The sequence below is a fragment of the Triticum aestivum genome, chromosome 1A (genome assembly GCF_018294505.1).
Source record: "Triticum aestivum cultivar Chinese Spring chromosome 1A, IWGSC CS RefSeq v2.1, whole genome shotgun sequence".
In the NCBI taxonomy this organism is placed as follows: Eukaryota; Viridiplantae; Streptophyta; class Magnoliopsida; order Poales; family Poaceae; genus Triticum; species Triticum aestivum.
The window spans coordinates 330,146,755-330,154,599 of record NC_057794.1 but is presented as its reverse complement, the minus strand read 5'-3'; positions in this window follow the sequence as shown (position 1 = coordinate 330,154,599).

The following is a 7,845-nucleotide window of genomic DNA, read 5'->3' as shown; positions in this document are numbered from 1 at the left end:
AATCCACTAGAGGGGAACCGGGTAGAAGCCCCTGGGACCGGTGCACCGGTTCAGCCCCGTCAGATGGACCCGCCTCGTCAAAACACTGTCATACCTCGGGATGCTTTAACACCTCCGGGTCACTACTCCAACCCAATGGACAATCTTGTTGCCGCTGCTGCACGACTGGAGGCCATTCCAGTTGAAGGTGACTCGCCGCAAGCAGTAGAGACGCGACGGGTCAAGGAACTTCTGAGGACAGCTTTGGCCCAACAGGAGGCGTACTCGTACAGCCGCGACCGAATCCACTCGACCCCCCGTCCAAGCCGGAGCTATAGCAGACATATGGATGAACCAGCAGTGTCGAGTAATGAACGACGTGGAGCACCCCGTGGTAACAACCCGACGGGTGGTGCTGATGACGCTCAGGAAGTGGTGAACCGGGCCCGAGCGCGTAGGGAGGCCGAGTTAGCCGCACAGCATCAGGCTCGGCAGCTCACGCCGGTTCGTCCAACCATTTCGATCGAACCTGGTGTTACTTCTAGTTCTTTGGGGGTGCCTTGCCTCGTCCCCGCTTTACGCAACGTGCGTTGCCCAAGGATTTCAAAGGCCCACGCAAGGTACCAAATTATACGGCGGATCAACCACCAGAGACATGGGTAGAGAGCTATGAGATGGCCATGGAGATGCTTGATGTGGATGACACGGCGTGTGCGAAATACTTCACCATGATGCTTGAAGGAACGGCCCGTACTTGGTTAAAAAGCTTGCCCGCTAATTCTATCAGTTCATGGGCCCAATTACGAGCCCGGTTTATCAACAATTTCAAGGATACCTGTAAACAGCCTATGTCGATAGTGGACTTAGCTGCATGCGTCCAGGAGGAAGGAGAGTCAACGACTCATTGGGTACGCCGGGTTTCACAAGTGTTGCACTCCTCAGACCGCATCAACGCTGACACCGCAGTATTAACCCTAGAAGGCAACTGCCGGTTTGGGCCCCTGAAGTTGAAATTGGGACGGATGAAGCGTCATTGCACCGACATGGGGACCCTCATGGCCGCTTTGGTAAAATATGCTGATTCTGATAGTACCAAGGATCCCGAATCTGATGATGACAAGACAGGGAAGGGGAAGAAGAACAGCAGCTCCAAAGGTCAGCAGCATCACTGGGTAGGCAATGGCGGAGGAGGCAAGCGTAAAGCGGATGGCAACATGGATTTTGTGGCTAATACCAACGTACAGGACAATGGCCAACGGCGCAAGGGTAGGCCGAAAAATCGTAGTGGAGCGCCCAACCCCAACCCAAACCGCCTGAACTATCTGCTAAGCCAGCCCTGTCCAAGACATGGGACGAAGGAGGAGCCAGCAAACCACCTTTGGAAGGATTGCTTTATTATGCAGGAGTTCAAGAATTCTAATAATTTCCGGTATGATCACGGATCTGGCGGTGGCTCAGGGTCCGGGCCGGGTTACGGTGGAGGAAGTTCCGGTTCAGGATTTAATGGTAATCCGGGCGGACATAATGGTCAAAATAGTCAGAACAACCAGGGTGGTTACAACCAACAGCAGCAACAGTCAGGTTACCAAAGCAACCCAAAGCAGTTGAGTAATGGGCAGTACCATGTCTTTACCACTAGCTTGGACAAGCGAGACCGGAAGGTTCAGAGGCGGGCAGTCAACTCTGTTGAACCGGCCACACCCCGTTATCTACGTTGGTCTGAACAGCCAATCATATGGAGCAGAGAGGATCACCCACTCCAGGTCGATAATCCGGGTCAGTTGGCTCTGGTGGTGGCGCCTCAGGTGGGAGGTTATAAGTTCACCAAGGTGCTCATGGATGGAGGGAGCAGCATTAACATCCTATACTATGAGACCTTCCGTCGTATGGGACTTACAGATAAGAATCTCAAACCGTCCAATACAGTATTCCACGGTGTAGTGCCTGGCAGATCAGCATATCCCGTTGGTAAGATAGCTCTTGAAGTGGCCTTTGGGGATGATCATGATTCCAGGTCGGAGACATTAACGTTTGAAGTGGTGAAAATCCAAAGTCCATATCATGCCCTGTTTGGGCGTCCGGCATACGCCAAGTTTATGGCTCGGCCCTGTTATGTGTATTTGCAGCTCAAGATGCCGGGTCACAAGGGGACAATAACGGTTCACGGAAGCCGCAAAATCGCTTTGGAATGCGAGGAAGGAGATGCGGCTTATGCAGAGTCGGTTTGTGCCACCGAGGAGTTGAAGTACTATAAAGACAATGTTGATCCGGCGGACATGACTCCGTTGAAGAAGCCAACTACGGAGCATGATCCGGCCCTGAAGTTCAAATCGGCAGCAGAAACTAAGCTTGTTGACTTCGTACCTGGCGATTCGTCCAAGCAGTTCAGCATTAGTGCCAACTTGGATCCGAAATAGGAAAGCGCGCTCATCGAGTTCATCCGTGAGAATCGGGACATTTTTGCATGGAAGCCCTCTGACATGCCAGGTGTACCGAGGCAACTCGCTGAGCACACACTTAATGTGGATCCTAAATACAAACCGGTGAAACAGTTCCTCCGCCGGTTTAACGAAGAAAGACGCAAGGCGATTGGAGAAGAGGTAGCCAGGCTCTTAGCAGCTGGTTTTATTGTTGAAGTTTTTCACCCTGAGTGGCTTGCCAATCCGGTGCTAGTCCTTAAGAAAAACGGCACCTGGCGTATGTGTGTGGATTACACAGATCTTAATAAAGCTTGTCCAGCAGATCCTTTTGCCCTCCCCCGTATTGATCAAATCATTGATGCTACGGCGGGTTGTGAGCGTTTAAGTTTTTTGGATGCATATTCTGGCTATCATCAGATCAAAATGGCAGTTAAGGACCAGGAGAAGACGGCATTCATAACTCCCTTTGGAGCCTTCTGCTATGTGTCTATGCCCTTTGGGCTCAAAAGTGCCCAGGCAACTTATCAACGGTGTGTACAAAATTGTCTTCACAAGCAGATTGGCCGTAATGTACATGCTTACGTGGATGATATCGTGGTTAAATCCAGGGAGAAGGAGACTCTGGTTGATGATTTGAAGGAAACCTTTGATAACCTAAGGACGTACAAGATGATGCTTAATCCGGACAAGTGTGTCTTTGGTGTACCGGCGGGCAAGTTATTGGGTTTTCTGGTGTCCAACAGGGGAATTGAGGCTAATCCGGAGAAGATCACAGCCATCACCTCCCTGGCTAAACCGAAGTGTATCAATGATGTTCAACGCCTGGCAGGCCGGATTGCCGCGTTAAGCCGGTTTATCAGCCGCCTTGGTGAGAAGGCGATCCCTTTGTATCAGATGTTGAAGAAGACGGATCAGTTCGTCTGGAGTTCTGCTGCTGATGAAGCATTTGAGGACTTAAAGCGGCAATTGGCCAATCCGCCTGTGCTCGCCGCTCCCATTGACAAGGAGCCGTTACTGCTATATGTTGCTGCTAATGCTCGTGCGGTCAGCGTGGCTATTGTGGTGGAACGAAAGGAGGCAGGTAAGGAGCATCCGGTTCAACGTCCGGTCTATTATATCAGCGAGGTACTCATTGAGTCCAAGCAAAGGTATCCGCATTGGCAGAAGCTGGTGTACGGAGTTTTTATGGCAAGCCGGAAGCTTAAGCAATACTTCCAAGGGCACCCAATTACGGTGGTCAGTTCTGCTCCTTTGGGAGATATCATCCAGAACCGGGAAGCAACTGGCCGGATTGCAAAGTGGGCTATAGAGCTGGGGCCGTACGGTTTGAAATATGTGCCTCGGACAGCGATTAAGTCTCAAGCACTTGTTGATTTCATCAATGATTGGACGGAAATGCAAGCACCTGAAGAAAAGCCGGATCATACGTATTGGACCATCCATTTTGACGGATCCAGGCAGTTGGAAGGCTCGGGGGCTGGAGTCGTATTAACTTCCCCACGAGGTGATAAGTTTTGTTATGTTCTCCGTTTAATGTTCCCTTGTACTAACAATGCAGCTGAGTATGAAGCCTTGCTCCATGGTCTTCGGATGGCTAAGGAGATGAATCTAAGTCGAGTTAAGTGCTTCGGTGATTCGGACCTTGTGGCTCAGCAAGTGTCTGGCACTTGGGACTCCAAGGACCCACTCATGGCAGCATATCGTCGTGAGGTGGATATTGTTGCAGGTTATTTCAGAGGCTATCAGGTGGACCACGTGGACCGGCGGAAAAATGAAGCGGCGGACGCTTTAAGCCGGCTGGGCTCTCAGCGCAAACCGGTCCCACCCAATGTTTTTCTGGATGTGCTGCACAACCCGTCGGTGAAGATCCCTGGTGAAGAGGATTTGGCCATTCCTGATCCGGAGGCTCAATTGGTGGCAGTTCTTCATGTTATTCCGGATTGGACGCTTCCTTATCTGGCGTACAAGAACCGGGGCGAGTTGCCAGAAGATGAGATTCTGGCCCGGCAGATAATCCGGCGATCCAAGTCCATGGCTGTCATCAACGGTGAGTTGCATCATTGCAGTGTATCAGGAGCTTTTCAACGTTGCGTGTCTCCTGAAGAAGGCCGTGAAATTTTGCGGGAGATCCACGAAGGAGATTGTGGTCACCACGCCGGTTCAAAGTCTCTGGTGGCTAAAGCGTTTCGCCATGGTTTCTATTGGTTAACTGCTCATGCTGATGCGAAGGATCTGGTCAGACGATGTGATGGTTGCCAAAGGTTTTCAAGACGTGCTCATGTACCGGCTCAAGAATTGAGGATGATTCCAATTACTTGGCCGTTTGCGACTTGGGGGCTGGATATGGTTGGGCCTTTCAAAAGGTCCAAAGATAAGAAGACCCACCTCCTGGTGGCGGTGGACAAGTTTACAAAGTGGGTGGAGGCAGAACCTGTTAGCAAGTGTGATGCGGCCACGGCGGTTCAGTTCATCAAAAAGGTGATTTTCCGGTTTGGCTTTCCGCACAGTATTATCACAGATAATGGTACCAATTTATCCAAAGGTGCTATGAAGGAGTTCTGCGAACGGGAGCACATCCGGCTCGACGTTTCATCAGTGGCACATCCACAGTCCAATGGTCAAGCAGAAAGAGCTAATCAAGAGATCTTGAGAGGCATCAAGCCCCGGCTCATGGTTCCTTTGCAGAGAACGCCGGGTTGTTGGGTAGAAGAATTACCATCTGTGTTATGGAGCATCAATACAACACCCAACAGATCAACAGGATACACACCGTTCTTCATGGTTTATGGAGCGGAGGCGGTTCTCCCCAGCGATATCCGTCATGACTCACCTCGTGTCACGGCTTATGTTGAAGCGGACAACGAGACAGCACGGCAAGATGCTTTGGACCGGTTGGATGAAGAGCGTGACATCGCAGCCGCCCGGTCGGCGATTTACCAGCAGGATCTTCGTCGTTATCACAGTCGCCGAGTCAGAACCAGAGCCTTCCAGGAAGGAGATTTGGTGCTTCGGCTCATCCAAGATCAGACTGATATGCATAAGCTATCCCCACCTTGGGAGGGGCCTTTCGTGGTCAGCAAGAATCTGCACAACGGGTCGTACTATCTGATCGATATTCGAGAGCATAAGGACTCACGTACATCAGAGGAAGAGACTAACAGGCCGTGGAATATAGCTCATCTTCGGCCTTACTATACCTGAGCCATTGGCTATACTTATGTACATACAATGTATATATTATGATTAAGTATAATAAACCGGAACCTCAGCTAAAGCGGGGTATCTGTTCTTTTACATCATGTGAGGTTACACGGAGTTGCTCTAAAGCGGCCTCCGGTTTACCCCTTGAGTTCGCTTTGCTAAAAGCATCGTGTTATATCACTTGGAGGATTGGTCGTGTCCGAACCAATACCATGCCTCTTGATAGGCGAAAGCCACCAGATCACTTGGGGACTTGGTCATGTCTGAACCAGTCATGCCTCTTGATCGGCCTAAGGCCACAGAATCACTTGGGGGCTTGGTCGAACCCGAACCATGACCACGCCATTTGGTCGGCATAAATGCCACAAGAATCACTTGGGGACCTGGCTAACTAGAACCATAGTTACACCTAACGGGAGCTTGGTCGTGTTTGGCCATGGTTACGCCATTTGATCAGCTTAAATAAATCTTTTTTGGCAAACGTTTTTGTCGTTGCTTTTGCTTCATACTTTTCTTTGAAGGGGTTTTTTTGCTTTTTATTGTGTTCTTTAAACCGACAAAGTTTTTTAACCAATCAATTGACGGAACACAGTTCACGTCAATCCGGAGACTATTTGTCCGGTTTGATCCTTGTTGTTAACATCCTCTTATGGAGTAACACGGTGTTCATTATAACCCGGCACGGTTTACATGGTAACCAGTGTCATATACATATACAGGAGTTGTTATTTCCTCCAACAGTGTGGGTTTGCAAAAGCTCCGCTTCAAGGTTGGCCAAGCCAACTTCACACTCAATGGTGGCAGGTATTATGTATCTCAAATTTTTTGATCATATACTTAAAATTTTGTTTTGGATGTTTTGACTTTATATATACAAACATCATATTCCGCCTGACGGTACAACCGCGGTGGCACTTAACGAATTTCTTATTTCAGAAAGTATTTTGGAAAGTTCATTACCACAGGAAGAACAAGTTATGCGCGAAGGCATATCAACATCAAAGGTATCAGCTAGCCTATTACAAGGCAACATGGTGCCCATAATAACATAATTGTTTTTCACAAAGGAGAGACAGTTTTAAAACCGGCTTCCGGTTTAAGCTTGGCCACCAGCCTGGCCTGATGGTTGTGGGTCATCCTGCGCCGCTTCAGCTTCCGTTTCTCTACCCAGTGGCTGGAAATCCACAGTTGTCCAGTCGATTCCCATCAATGCTTGAAAAACAGCTTCGTCATGGATTAGCGAAGACGGGTCAATATCGGGAGCGTAAGTATGCTTACGGATTGGAGGGATCAGGTTTTCCGATTCATGGATTGGTGCAGCTATTCGCTTGTTCTGGCTGTCATATTGGGCTTGATAATGAGACAAATCTGCTTCCTCAGCCAGTTGACAAGCTAGCGGACGTACCTCCCGGTTTATGGCTCGCAGATCCGCTTCACCAAATTCTGACCCGTCTTCCTTCAAACTGGGATAACCCTGAGCCGCTTCAATAGGATCAAAATCCGGCACCCAGGCTTTTGCCCGGATTAAAGCATTGATTGCACCGGTTCGAGCAGCAGATTTCTTCAGCTCTTCAACCCGGGCAGGAAGCACTGACAGTTTCATCAAAGTATCTTGAATCAAAGTGGGCGCCGGTTTGTTATGAGACGCGGTACAGATGATCCGCTGGGCACCAGTATACAATTGTTCAACCAAGGTATAGGCGGCTTTCAATTTCTTCCGCACATCTGACCCCAAGTGACCAATGCGTGTCCCTGAAATACCATAAAAGGTTAATAAACCGGCGACTCTGTAAGAAGGCAGAACCAATTCAGAAGGCAAGCTGGCTTACCAAAGATAGCAGTGGTCATGGCATGAACGTGCCGCTTTATGCTGGTCAGTTCATCCGTCACTGGTTTCAGTGCAGCCTCGGCATCCTCTGCTCGTTTGATCAAAGCGGACTTTTCAGTGGCCCAATCCGCCCGTTTCTTCTTGAAGTTCTCCTTAAGTTGTTCCATGGCGCTTAAGGCACTGGCCAATTCCTCTTTTGCCTTGGAGGTTTCAGCCTGTTGGGTTTTCAGGTTTTCTCGCAGATCGATGACTTGGCTTTCTTTCGCCTTTAGCTCCGCCTGCAGGCATACAGATATATGTTTCAACAAATCGGTAGAAGGATTCAAGTACCAACCACATAACAAGTTATGCGCTTAGCACTTGGGGGCTAATGCATATTCGATCTTCATCTTTCAATTGTTTACAAAGTCCCAAGCT